At 49.2% G+C, this 13,487-nt stretch overlaps 1 protein-coding gene across 1 annotated transcript in view; it reads right to left on the bottom strand.

The window, feature by feature from the left end:
* Pdp (pyruvate dehydrogenase [acetyl-transferring]-phosphatase 1-like protein, mitochondrial) overlaps window positions 1–8,209 on the bottom strand; it is a 48,587-nt gene extending 40,378 nt beyond the window's left edge. The window contains exon 1 of the mRNA XM_077686166.1: window positions 8,005–8,209. The gene's annotated coding sequence lies outside the window, so the exon portion shown is untranslated. The remainder of the gene's footprint in view (window positions 1–8,004) is intronic.
* Window positions 8,210–13,487: the final 5,278 nt, after the last annotated feature.

Raw genomic sequence — 13,487 nt, 5'->3', positions numbered from 1 at the left:
TTATTATTATTATTATTATTATTATTATTATTATTATTATTATTATTATTATTATTATTATTATTATTATTATTATTATTATTATTAAATAAACATGATTGATTGATTGATTGATTCATTATTATTATTATTATTATTATTATTATTATTATTATTATTATTATTATTATTATTATTATTATTAGCCCATAGTTTCAAACTATTTAAACCTATTAGCGGAACATGGTATCGAATCTGTTGTAAATAAGGCTACTAGGGAAGAGATGATGCTGGGTAAATGCGCTGCATCTTGTTTAGACCATGTGTTGATTCGCGCCATTGATTATGAAGATGTCAATTCGGTTCTAATAACAGAAAAAATAGCCGATCATTACTTCGTTGGTTGCCAGATATCCTCTCCTGAAGTTTTAAAACCAACTGAAACATCGACCTTTATAGAAATATTTGACAGAACCCGATTTGATCGATTAGTGTCAGAATTCAACTGGAATTCTGTGCTGATGCTCTCCTGACCTATCAAAGCTTATGAGCGTTTTACACAGGTGTTTTCGGAATTTAAAGAAGCGAGTAAGAAAAAAGTTAAGGTTAAAAAAAGAAAACCTTATTTATGCTGGCTAAATGACAGTGTTTTGCGAGCAATAAGAGAGAAGGATAAGCTTTGGAAACGCTCTCGACAATCTCCGAGAAACGACTTCTTAAAGAATTTATACCGAACTGCACGAAACAAAGTCACGGCTTTAATTCGTTCCTCAAAAAGGCGGCACTATAACACCCAGTTTTCTTTATCACGTGGCAATCCCGCCAAAGTTTGGTCGCTGATAAATCAGCTTCGCGGAATTCAGACACGAAACTACCTAAATCCCATTTTAAAGGGGTTTGGTGATCCTACTGAAAACGTGGCAAATATTCTAAATGATTACTTTGCCTCTATATCGCTAAATTCTAATAAATCTGATGAGATGTATGCAATATTGCCTCAATGTGCTGTATCTGACTCTGCATATTTGCCTTCCTTGGAACTAGAGGACCTACACCGGTTAATCCGTTGCTCGAAGAAAAAGCGCTCGGCAGGGTTGGACGGCATTTGTGCGGATGACGTATGGCGCAATTTGCAAGTTTTATCAGAGTTGCTCTTATTTATCTTTAACGGCATTACCGAATCGGGCGTCATTCCCAACGCAATGAAAAGAGCCAAGGTTATTCCGCTGTTCAAGAAGGGTGATGCATCAAAACCGGAAAATTACCGCCCGATATCGGTTCATGTCCTTCTTAGCTCAAGTGTTAGAGAGGCATGTCCTTGAAGTAATGACAGGCTTTGTGCAAAAACACTCGATTCTGTCTTCTTCTCAATACGGCTTTATTCCAGAAAGTGGTACGCAACAACTGTTTGAAGAATTGTCGGATTTTTTGCATGATACCCTAGAAAAAAACCAGATGGCCTGTGCACTTTTTCTAGACTTATCCAAAGCTTTTGATTCTGTTAGCCACGAAATACTATGCAATAAACTTTACAATTACGGATTTCGAGGCCATTTTTACGACTTTTTAAAGAATTACTTGTCCGATCGGTCGCAACTGGTGTGTTTAAATGCAGCAAAAAGCGCATTACGATGTTTACATTCAGGAGTTCCTCAAGGATCCGTCCTGTCCCCCCTTTTATTTAATTTATATGTTAATGACTTCAGTTCAGTTATAAGTAAATGTAATATATTTCAATATGCGGATGATACGTTAATAATTTCAAGGCACGTAAATTATGACACCGCCACGGCCCTTCTCCAACAGGATACCATGCAAGCAATGAAGTGGTTCGAAGTCAATCAAATAAGAGTTAACCTGACAAAAACACAACTGGTCTGTTTTAGAAATCCTTTGAAAATAGTGCACACCACCTTGCCCATTCTTCTTCATACAGATAAATGTTTCCAGTGTAAATGTATTCCAGTTTCTTACTCTGACTGTGTGAAATACCTCGGAATTCTTTATGACACTGACATGACCTGGAACTCTCACATGGCTTCGCTGTGTGCGCGACTGCGAAGTGTGGCATGTTTGATTTATCGTATTCGAGCACTTGTACCCTTAACGGTAAAAAAAATGATTACACATGCGCTCGCTTACTCCCATTTACGATATGGAATACGCAACTACTTTAATTGCTCCAATTTCTGGAAATCAAAAATAGACGGTTTGTTGAAAAATATCCTTCACAGCATTGCCTATAGGATTGACATGCCTTCTGATAACAGTTCTAGGCCCTCTTTTGTTTTCTTTATTTGTCAATGATGTTTCAGCTGCTATAAGGCATTCTTCTTTTTTACTTTATGCTGATGACATCAAGATTTTTAGGGAAGTTTCGTCTCTTAGCGACTGCGGGCATTTGCAAAGAGACGTGGATGCATTTACACTCTGGTGTAAAGAGAACGAACTGATAGTGAACGCCGCGAAAACCAAAGTGTTGTCATACACGCGTAAAACAGACTGCCTGCTTTATCACTACTCAGTTCACGATGTTACTTTGCCTCGAATCTCGACGACAACTGATCTTGGCGTGCTCCTTGATAACCAGCTGACTTTTACACCGCACGTTCGATTCATCAAACAGCGAGCTCTCCGCCGCTTGGGCATGGTCTGCCGGATGTCTAAAGAATTCCGTAGTGCAAAGTCCTTCCTGAAACTGTACTCCACTGTCCACTGAAAAACACGCGCCCAGAGTGTTTTTCTTTCTTTCTTTCTCACGTAATAATAATAACAATAAAAAAATGTAATGTCACTAACGGTAAAAAATAGTCTAACGATTCCCCTATGCCTTCTTTGGCGTTGTAGACTGCCGGCATTTCTTTCTGTATTTCCTAACGAGCCCCTCATTTCCAAACCCTATATATATATATATATATATATATATATATATATATATATATATATATATATATATATATATATATAGCAGGTAAGAAGTTCCGGACTACCGTACAATAGGTCAAAACTTGGGTGCAGACACTTGGAAAACACTGAACAAGGGTTTTATTGTTCCCAACAGTTGCGAAAGGAGAACCTTTCTTCTTCCACAATGACAAGGTCACACCAAATAAAGCGCCCGGTATTATCTACAACATACAGGAGAGAACAAAACCTTACTTTCTTGCTGGTGAAGAAAAGACATCCCCCAGACAAGCCCGCGGAGTGAGTGACGCGTACACTGCAATGTTCTAAAAAGGGCTCTAATGCGTACGCAGTGTCCTCATCCCCCCAGAGCTTTGTCTCCTGAATGACAGCAATACTTACGTCTATTCATTTAAGGAGACGCACGTTGCAAGCAGAAGAAAAAAGGTTGTTGTCGTCGTTGTTTTTTTCTTCGTGGCGCATATATATATATACACTAGAGGAATTGAACAGGAAGCTTTGCGGGGCTTATGTGCCCACAAACAAAATGCACGAAACTATGAATTGTAAGCGTAAAAAAATTGGCACAGATTGCACTAGTGGTGCAAGGCTGGAGAAACAGCAGAGGTGGCAGCCCCTCTCCCTTCGTCGGGGACCACGCTGTTGCACCTCACACGGATTTCTGAATTTGCCGCTGAACGTTCTCCATGACTGGTAGGCCCGGATCGTTTTCCCGCAGCCTTTCACATCTCCCCCAAAGTGGACCGCGTTAGCACGCGCTAGAAACCCGCGGCAACCCGCTTCGCGAACGTTAACTGGCGAGTAGAAGAGCACGCAAGAGATCACGCCACGGACGCTGGGCAGAGCGTTCTCGATGGGTGAGCTGGCCGACGCCGGGCGCTCGTCACTCGAGGCGCACGCTCACGTTCGCTCGGTCTTTTTACTTGGTATTTTTTCTGGTAACGCTATACGGCGGAACTAAAAGCTTAAACAGCTCTGCTGTTAAAAATCGTATAACAGTGCATGCCGCGTTACACCTGAACGTGATGGCAAGTGAGTATAGGACAGGTGCACACATGGAGGAAGAAAAAGTTAGGACACGGCTCTACCGGAGAAACGTGAATCCTATACATAAAAAGTAATATCGAAGTCGGCCCAGGCGTCACTGCACCACGTGACCCCATCGCGCCGCCGCCGCGAGCTCTTCAATTTCGTCTGCTCGAAACTACTCTGCTGCTCGTTGTCGCGAAGCCTGCTATATGTTGGTTTTATTCCCACGGCTTTTGTCTTTTACACATACGGGGCACTCCTGCCCGCACGCGGGCATGAGATCACCGAGCAGACAAATGCAGGAAGGACGGGGAAAAGCTACCGCCAACCAAACACGAGAGATGCGCCGGAGTCGGCGACCACCGCCGCCGCCGGCCCACCCGACCATAGAGGTCACGTGCTGGGCCGACTTCGGTGGCTTGAGAAAGAGAAACGGCGGAGGGAGCGGCTTCAACGGAGCTGGGCTTGCGAAGGGTAGCTGCGTGACGGCATGCCGTCTCCAAACTTTTTCTTCCTCCATGGGTGCACACCAGCCGCATAAAACCTTGATTCCAGGGAAGCTGTGGCACGTGGCAGTCTGCTTGCGGACGCAATTCACGCAGTAAGACGAAGAAAGAGACGCAAACACGGTGTAGCAAAAAGAAGCCGATCGAAGAAATTCGCGCCAAACGACAAAGAAATGAACGCGAAGAAACCGACGCAAACAGTAAAGAAGTTAATAAGCGTATAGCCAGGATTTCGTCTTCGAAGCACGTAAGCAGACATTAGTGCACCGAGGAATTTTTTTTGGAGGTAAGGGGGGGGGGGGGGGGAGGAGGGGAAGCCGTTACGTTCTGGCATTCCTATGTGATATGACAAAGTGCGGATTTTTTTATTGCACCATGGGTATGTGTCTACATATCGAGAAAGATGCGTTTCGCTTAGTATGCGTAGGTTAGGGAATATGCCTGTCTGGAGCTGTCTCCAGTAGGTAGGTGGCTTCCGTATTCGTCAGGGAGTCGTGTGGCGGAGGGTGTCGCGTCCTGACCTTTGTATGCGAGTGTGGCCGAACGCGGGTATGACAGGAAACCAAGGAAACATAAAGGCGGACAGGATAGCTCGAGGCAATACGGCAAACCAAGCGCTGGTATTGTCCTCAATGACACACCGTGGCTCCACCTACATGTGCCCCACGTCCCCGGTAGGATACCGGGTTATGTCGTATGCTAGAATACCGCATTCCCTGCGCTTGTGTTGTAGTTTCAAGGCGACCACAGTCCGCCGGCTCCAGACCAGCTCCTACCCCTATAGTTCCGTCCTCCACCTTATCTACCGTGCACTCAAAAAATTTTACATCAGACACGCTTACAGCATCTCTGCGCTTTACGCGCAAGTAGGCAGTGTTTTCCGGTCCCCCACCTCACCCTTTAAGCGGGATTCACACGATGGAGAAACCCTCTCTTTTTGGCCCGCGGGACCCGCTCACGTGACCGGTTTTAGGCTCCGCCCCTCGGTGGGGATAGCGCGCGGTGGCTCCGCGAAAGAAAATGCCTCCGCATGTTTTCGCTCGACGGCGGTGGCCCTCGGCGGGGAATGGAACCTGTTCCTCGGCGCTGTCGTCTGCTAGTCACTCCGCGTAGCTCCGCACGTGTGGATGCGCCGCCAGGCCGGATAATCCGGTCACGTGCTGTTGACGTCACATATCTGTGCGCCTCCATGAGAGGGTTTCTCGCGGAGTGACTAGCAGACGACAGCGCCGAGGAACAGGTTCCATTCCCCGCCGAGGGCCACCGCCGTCGAGCGAAAACATGCGGAGGCATTTTCTTTCGCGGAGCCACCGCGGGCTATCCCCACCGAGGGGCGGAGCCTAAAACCGGTCACGTGAGCGGGTCCCGCGGGCCAAAAAGAGAGGGTTTCTCCTTCGTGTGAATCCCGCTTTACCGGGAAGCCGCATCTGTGGTCCGGAAAGCACAAACTTCCTCTCTGCTCACTCCACCCCATACACACAAGGTATCCTCTCGCGTCCCACTTGCCCTACACCCAACTGCCCTTCCTACCCATCAGTACAACACCTTTACCGGGAATGCCATCCACCAGACCTATATACCACCACACCTGCGTTCCCGAATCGCTTCCTGGGAGGACTGGATGAACCCAGGTCCTGGCGTGGATGTCGAGTCGACGCAAGAATTCCTGGCGGCCCACTGCATTTGTGTTAGTGAGGACCTTTGGGAGTTCTACGGACTAGCCGTCTCCCAATGAAGAGACTGTGGCACGACGTCCCGGACTAGGGCTGTTTAGAGAATAAAGTTCTCTCTCTCTCTCTCTCTCTACCCTACCAAACACTACAGCGCCTGTAACTTCTGCCCCCAGCCGAACACCCTGTACCATCTGGTATGGCCAATACCTGTCCAACGTGCGATCAGTGGGTGGACCGGCTGTCTAGCTCGGGCTGCGCGACCCAGCGCATGCTGATAGAGAGGGCACGACTAGCCAGCAATGACCAAAGCACCCGAGACTAAAGGACCCCCTCCACTTAGGGACTGTTACCTTCGCCATCGTGCACCATTGAGCTTGTACACTCTAAGAAAAAAGGTGGTCAAAAGAGAGTCTCGGCCTTCATGACTACCTTTTACGCTTGGTGAGTCTAGACAGTCGCAGAACAGAGTCATGATTTCTGCGACTCTTTTCCGACTCGGTTCGCGGCATAACTTTGCGTGAGAGGGGAACTGATACGAGAAGCGTAGAAAAAAAAAAAAAAGAGAGATGCCGCTCTTATTGGTCGCCGCAGGTGTGACGTCAGGCGTTTCGCGTTTCCCGCGAGCAGGCTTCGGGTCTTTGACATGCAGGCGGAGTGGAAGTTTTTGACCTGCCTGCGTGCTCCGCCGGCGGGGCGTTCTTTGTGTTGTGGCCGTTAGGGTGGTGTTTCGGACGTGGTCTCGCTGGTCAGTGTCGCGACAATTTTACAGTGCTTTTGCCGTGCTCTGCGTGAGGACAGCGTCAGCGTTAGTGGAAGATATACGGATGGAGCTGCGGCAACACAGCAACTGCATCTGATAGAGGTAAGTGAACTATTCACCGCGGCGAGAGATTTTCCCTCGTGAAAAAACTTCGCGCACTCTGCGAAGAACGCTCAAGTGTGTAAGATATGCTGCTTGAATACTATGCGGACAGTCGTGGCAGAAACGTCCAACCGCATTTCTGCGTGGGTGGCAGATTTTCGACGACCTCAGTATGCGAACAGGGCAGCATGACCGTTTGCGCGAGCCGCCGCCGATGGCTCACCGCCGACGAGACCGCGACCTTGAACGCGCTGGCCGCTTCACGGCCAAGGCGCAGTGAAAGTTAGTTTTACTTCCTCTGGCGCTTTTATTTGACCCCGAACACGGAATGCTGAGTGCGCTTTGATGAGTTTGGCTAAGGCTGACAGAGGGGCGAAACGTCAACATGAAAAGAAACGAGTAGGTGTTCGACAGCGGCTTATTTCGACGCCCGAGCAGCAGTCATTTCGTACAAATGCGGGACCCGTATGTATTGGTAGAATATAATTTATATTATATTATATAATTTATATTATATTATTGGTAGAATATAATTTATATTATATTATATTCTACCAATACATACGCGTCCCGCATTTGTACGAAATGACTGCTGCTCGGGCGTCGAAATAAGCCGCTGTCGAACACCTACTCGTTTCTTTTCATGTTGACGTTTCGCCCCTCTGTCAGCCTTAGCCAAACTCATCAAAGCGCACTCAGCATTCCGTGTTCGGGGTCAAATAAAAGCGCCAGAGGAAGTAAAACTAACTTTCACTGCGCCTTGGCCGTGAAGCGGCCAGCGCGTTCAAGGTCGCGGTTTCGTCGGCGGTGAGCCATCGGCGGCGGCTCGCGCAAACGGTCATGCTGCCCTGTTCGCATACTGAGGCCGTCGAAAATCTGCCACCCACGCAGAAATGCGGTTGGACGTTTCTGCCACGACTGTCCGCATAGTATTCAAGCAGCATATCTTACACACTTGAGCGTTCTTCGCAGAGTGCGCGAAGTTTTTTCACGAGGGAAAATCTCTCGCCGCGGTGAATAGTTCACTTACCTCTATCAGATGCAGTTGCTGTGTTGCCGCAGCTCCATCCGTATATCTTCCACTAACGCTGACGCTGTCCTCACGCAGAGCACGGCAAAAGCACTGTAAAATTGTCGCGACACTGACCAGCGAGACCACGTCCGAAACACCACCCTAACGGCCACAACACAAAGAACGCCCCGCCGGCGGAGCACGCAGGCAGGTCAAAAACTTCCACTCCGCCTGCATGTCAAAGACCCGAAGCCTGCTCGCGGGAAACGCGAAACGCCTGACGTCATACCTGCGGCGACCAATAAGAGCGGCATCTCTCTTTTTTTTTTTTTTTCTACGCTTCTCGTATCAGTTCCCCTCTCCCGCAAAGTTGCGCCGCGAACAGAGTCGAAAAAGAGTGGCTCTGTTCTGCGACTCTGTCTAGACTCACCAAGCGTAAAAGGTAGTCATGGCTGCCGGGACTCTCTTTTGACCACCTTTTTTCTTAGAGTGAAGACGTTGCTTCAAACTCGAAAAAAAAAAAAAAGCGGGCTGGATGGCATGTGTGGGTCCGCCAGTGGCGGCGTGTTTCAAAACTCTTTGCTGCAAAGCACCCCCACGTGACATGTGTGATATCACTTCGCGCGCTATTCGACTGCGCAACTGTTAACTTAAATACGGCCCGCCATTCAGCCGCTGCAGCCTCGACGTAGAATTGATGATACTAGCTATGATGGCGTGGGTTCGAGCCACAGCTGGTCTATTTTAACGTTTTCTAAAATGCATTCTACGCGCTGATTTCCTTAAGGCTGTGTCTACAGTGCCGTTTGACGGTACTATAAGCACTCTACTATAGCGACGTCCACCGGCGTTCCGACAAAAAATGCCGCTTCTGGCACTGCTACGCCCTACATTAACGTACGAACGTCACGTAGCGTCACGCAAACTAACCTAAGAACATAAAACATTTAAAACACCGAAAACCATCCTAAGCCATGAAAATTAAAATCAAAACCAAAAACGTAAAAAAAATAAAGGAGGCAAAAGCTGGAATCGAACCACCGCCATCAGTAACAGCAAGCTAAGACACTAGCTTTTTCGAAAGCTCAAGGGCCGTGAAAAAAAAAGAAACACAGGTTTGGTTGGTTTATTAAGAAGCTTTGTTTGTCCCGATAAAAATCGCAGCGAAATTCAAGCACATATTCTAGATATTAAGGGAAAAAATGAAGCTATGGCTTCATCTGCCTCGAACGCAGTCTTCCGCGCCCTCGAAGCAACACCACCTAAATTTAGGTGGTGTTCCACCTAAATTTAGGTGGTGTTGCCTCGAAGGCAACTTGCTCTACGCGCTCTCTCCACTTTGTCGTTCTTTGCTTTTCTGTCGCTCGCTCTGATGACGGATCGACGCGGCTCTGCGGAGCTATGTGAGAATTTTGCCGACATGCTTCATCTAATGCTAACGCAAAAGATCTTGAACGATTACGTTGCGCTCCTGAGTTCTTCACACTCATTCCGCCGTGTCCGCGTTGCCTGGCACCAGGGGCTCCGCGGTACCAGTGTAAGTGAAGCGAATGGGCAACTAAATGCGGACCTCAGTCTACAGAGGAAAAATTTCGAGGATTGAAAAAGTGAGGAGGTCACCCTCCACGTTCTATCGTCGCACTCGTTCGTCGCCCCCTCACTGGCCACGCGGTCACAACGATCCCGCACGGCGCTGGTGGTAATTAAAAACTGCTATGAAATTCCCAGAGTGCAGCCGGTTTTTACTATTTTCTTTTCTCTTCTTGTATGCCGCGTGCTCCACCGACGGAACGCACCGTGCGTCAACCTTTGCACACGCTGCAGTTGGGTATGACGAAAGCTATGCATGCGCATTCGCCCTTGATGATGCGCTTACGAACTATGCGCAGAAAATACCTCCGAATTGATCCAGGTGTTGTTTGGCAGTCGACGTCAAAAAAGGGAAGTGAGGAGCTGCGGTAAGCAGCTAGTTGCAAAAGTCTACCCGACGCGATTTACGCAGTCAGAACTCATTTCACTCTGGCGGCCCGTGTTCTATACTCGCGCACACAGAGCTCGTCCCCGGCCGCTTAGTCGGAGAATGATTTATTTGGACAGCTGCAGCCCTGCCCGGATACTTTTGTCTATGATTTCAAAGTAACGGGGAAAAATGAGCCTGTCTGTGGCGGGGTCTGCGTCTGGAACATCCAGTCGTTGCGATAAGAGATTTACTGTATACGGTGTAGACCCCGTTGATTTAGTGTTTTGCCGCGCTAATTCGCCTGCCATGCCACTGTACGAGACTGCCACCTAACAAACTATTTTAGTATACGCGCACTGGTCATTTAAACTCGTGCTGGCACCCAGTTGCAGTTGATAATGTTTCTTTAATGTGCACACGATCACCCCACCTATAAGGCGACAGGAGCGTGTACGTACGGCTACGCGACTATCATGATTCTCCAAGGACAAAATTTGATACATTGCGCCCTCAAGTCAAAACGGCAAAAAAGGGATTGTGGGCATGTGCCATCTGTGCACACGTAGATGTTAGCCTGGGGCGGATTACTTTTCGTATGCACTGGTAAGGTAAGTCACAACCTATAAGTGTTGTCTTCGCAGTTTTGGTATTAAAGCGTTGCATACCTCGTGTTCAAGTGTCCTGCAGCCTTGCGAAACATAACTGAATAGGTCTAAATAAGAAAACAAACAATTTTGGATGGATTAAAAACAGCGTTACATTTAATATAATATGAGATACAATATTAATGACATTAAATGAAATAAACCTTTAGAATAAAAAAATCACGCCATATCCACGGAATGAATGATGATAAGTGGGGCGAAGCTCGAGAGGGGGAGATCATCCGTAACCGTAACTCTCCCGTGAAAGTTCGCCCATTACATAATTAAGAAAGACGTAAGACTGTGTGCGTACATTGTACAAATCAACTTTTATTTTCGGAGTCAATGCTCCCAGGCCCAGACCTCGTGAAAGACCCCGCGCCATCGAGGACTACCCCGCACCTCCACCACAATTTGTCACGTAGGATGGGACACAACGGTAAAGAAAGAACTTTTATCTAGGGCGAACTTGTGCCCGAACAAGACGAGAGGAAACGAGCAAAGGTCCTTGCGTCTCGTTCGATCTCCGAGAACGACTGCCTGCGTTCGTGGCGTGATCTCTTGCGTGATCTCCCCCTCGCAGTGCACGTGCGCTCGCGCCTCCGTTGGCGAACGCAGACAAGCTCGTGCTCCCGGTGCCGAGTTTGCGCTGCCGGTTGCAGCCGGTTCTTGCGCGTGCAACGCGGCCCACTTTTCGACATCTCCGAAAGCATGCGGCGGTCACGTACCACGAGACACAAGGGATGGACAGACCCATGACTTAAGGAGCTTCGCCCCTAAAAAAACCCCGCTCCACCGGTAATGACTGCGTTCATCATCCTCGCATTGCAATGTCTTTGTTAGCGACCGAAAATAACCCTCACAATACCAAGAACAATTAATCGTTGAGCAGTAATACCTGCAGGGCCGGTATAGATTTTTTCCGTACCGTGGAATTCGCTGCGTCGGACCTGAACTTGACAGCGATCATGGCGTTGCGTTAGTCAGGTGGCTTCCGTCAGCGATTGTGTTCGTGTAGCTCGTTGCGCGCTTGATGCATGTGGGAGCGTAGGCGCCCTTTTGTCAGGTGGCGAGCTGCGGTGTGCAGGGATGGCATATATAGTTCGGCGCGTTGAGGGCGTTGATTCGATTGAGATGTGTATTGCGTATGGTGTGGGAGCCGTTTGACTTTTAAGCGCGAGACACATGGACGACTGGTGCATGCGATTCGCATGCGACTGATCCGCCAAAACCGGTCCTAACAATAAGTCGTAACGATCAGTCGCATGCGAATCGCATGCACCCGTCGTCCATGTGTCTAGCGCTTTCGTTTACCGTGCGGTAGCGTGGCGTTGTCATAGGTTGGCGCGGCTGATCGGTCAAAATCGTTGCGGCCCCGTGCTCGCTTTTGCCGTGGTTGCCTCGGAAGTGAAGCCGTTGAGGTGGGTTAGCGGGCGTAGTTCGTCTTGTCCGTTCGGTCCCACATTCCTTGGCGTCGTGAGTGTGACTTCATCGGCATACGCCATTCGATGCATTGGTCGGGATCAGGTTCATTCGTTGTCGTTCTTGCCGTGTCCGTGTCGTCGCTCAAACTTTCGTCTTTTGCCCGTCGTTTCGAGAATGCTGAGGTCGGTCTATAGTCGCTCGAATTGACCAGACGTGCCCCGCATGAGCTCCGCTATTTTTCGAGTGTTGAGCCGAAATCGTCGTCTTGGACCCAGAAGGCCGGTACCAGCGGACGCCGGAAGGTGTAAGAAACGACCGGAAAACGTTTTTTCGGACATTCCTGCATTTTTCTGGTGGGAAGCCCACCTCGTTCGTTCGTCACATCGGAGCTAGGCTTAGTCGCTAGGCCTAGCTCCCTACAACCACCGTGGCTATGGAAGTCACCGTAGCCGGAGAAAACATCGATCCTGTCGAGCTCAACCAAGGCGGCTGGACGGATATTCGCCGCCGACAACGAAACTACCTCGACGCCAGGAACGCTTCCTTGCAGGCCCCCACCTCGAACCACCAAGCCCATCGCGACGCTCGCAACCACTCTGCGCGGCGCAACCCACCGGCATCGTCACTTCCCGAAACAGACATCAAGATCGTTCTCCGACCGAGAGGGGGACTCGATCTCAGGTCAGTCGCTCAAGCCTCTCTTGCGGATGCCATTTTTCAAAGAGCCAACCTCCCTCAGAACCCGGTAGACCAAATACGGGTCCAACAAGTGGCGAACTACCTGTTGATAAGTACCCCCTCGGAAGAACGCGCACAAAAATACTCTGCCATCCAGTCCCTCTCATTCAAAGGACAGCAGTACGAAGTCGTTTCGCGTGTTTCTGCTCCCGCCAACACGGCAACTGGAGTAATTTTCAACATTCCCGAAAACGACACACCCGAAGAAGTTTTCCGGAGCGTGAGTGACTACAATCCCGATCTACAGATTCTCGCTGCGAAACGGCTCGGAACCTCCAATAACGCTCAGATCCTATTTAATGGCAACCGGGTCCCCTTCTGGATCCGGTACCGAGCCGCGATGTACCGGTGCAAACCATTCCGACGTAAAACGGAGGCCTGCACCGCGTGCTGGCAGCCGGGGCACCGTCAAGACGTATGCCCCAACGCAAAGCCACCGTCAAGGTGTCCTAAGTGTGGAACCCCTAACCCCGACGACCAGCACCCCTGTCTCCCCAAGAGCATCGTTTGTGAAGGCCCTAACATCACCGGTGCAACGGACTGTCCCCGCCGCTTCCAACCCCGCAGACGCCCCCAAACCTACGCTCAAGCTTGCAACCCCGAGCAGCAGGACGCCCACCCTTCCAAGCAAGGACAACCCAGAGAGCCCGGGGGAGGGAAGCACCCTGCCAGCGGCCAACAACGCCCTCCCAGCCAAAAGAACTCACCTGGAGGACTACAAGTGCTCAAGAAAC

This window comes from Haemaphysalis longicornis, unplaced genomic scaffold, assembly GCF_048455015.1.
Source record: "Haemaphysalis longicornis isolate Haplotype H1 unplaced genomic scaffold, Haemaphysalis longicornis Haplotype H1 scaffold_1, whole genome shotgun sequence".
NCBI classification, from domain to species: domain Eukaryota; kingdom Metazoa; phylum Arthropoda; class Arachnida; order Ixodida; family Ixodidae; genus Haemaphysalis; species Haemaphysalis longicornis.
This window is presented reverse-complemented; position numbering and strand designations above follow the sequence as displayed.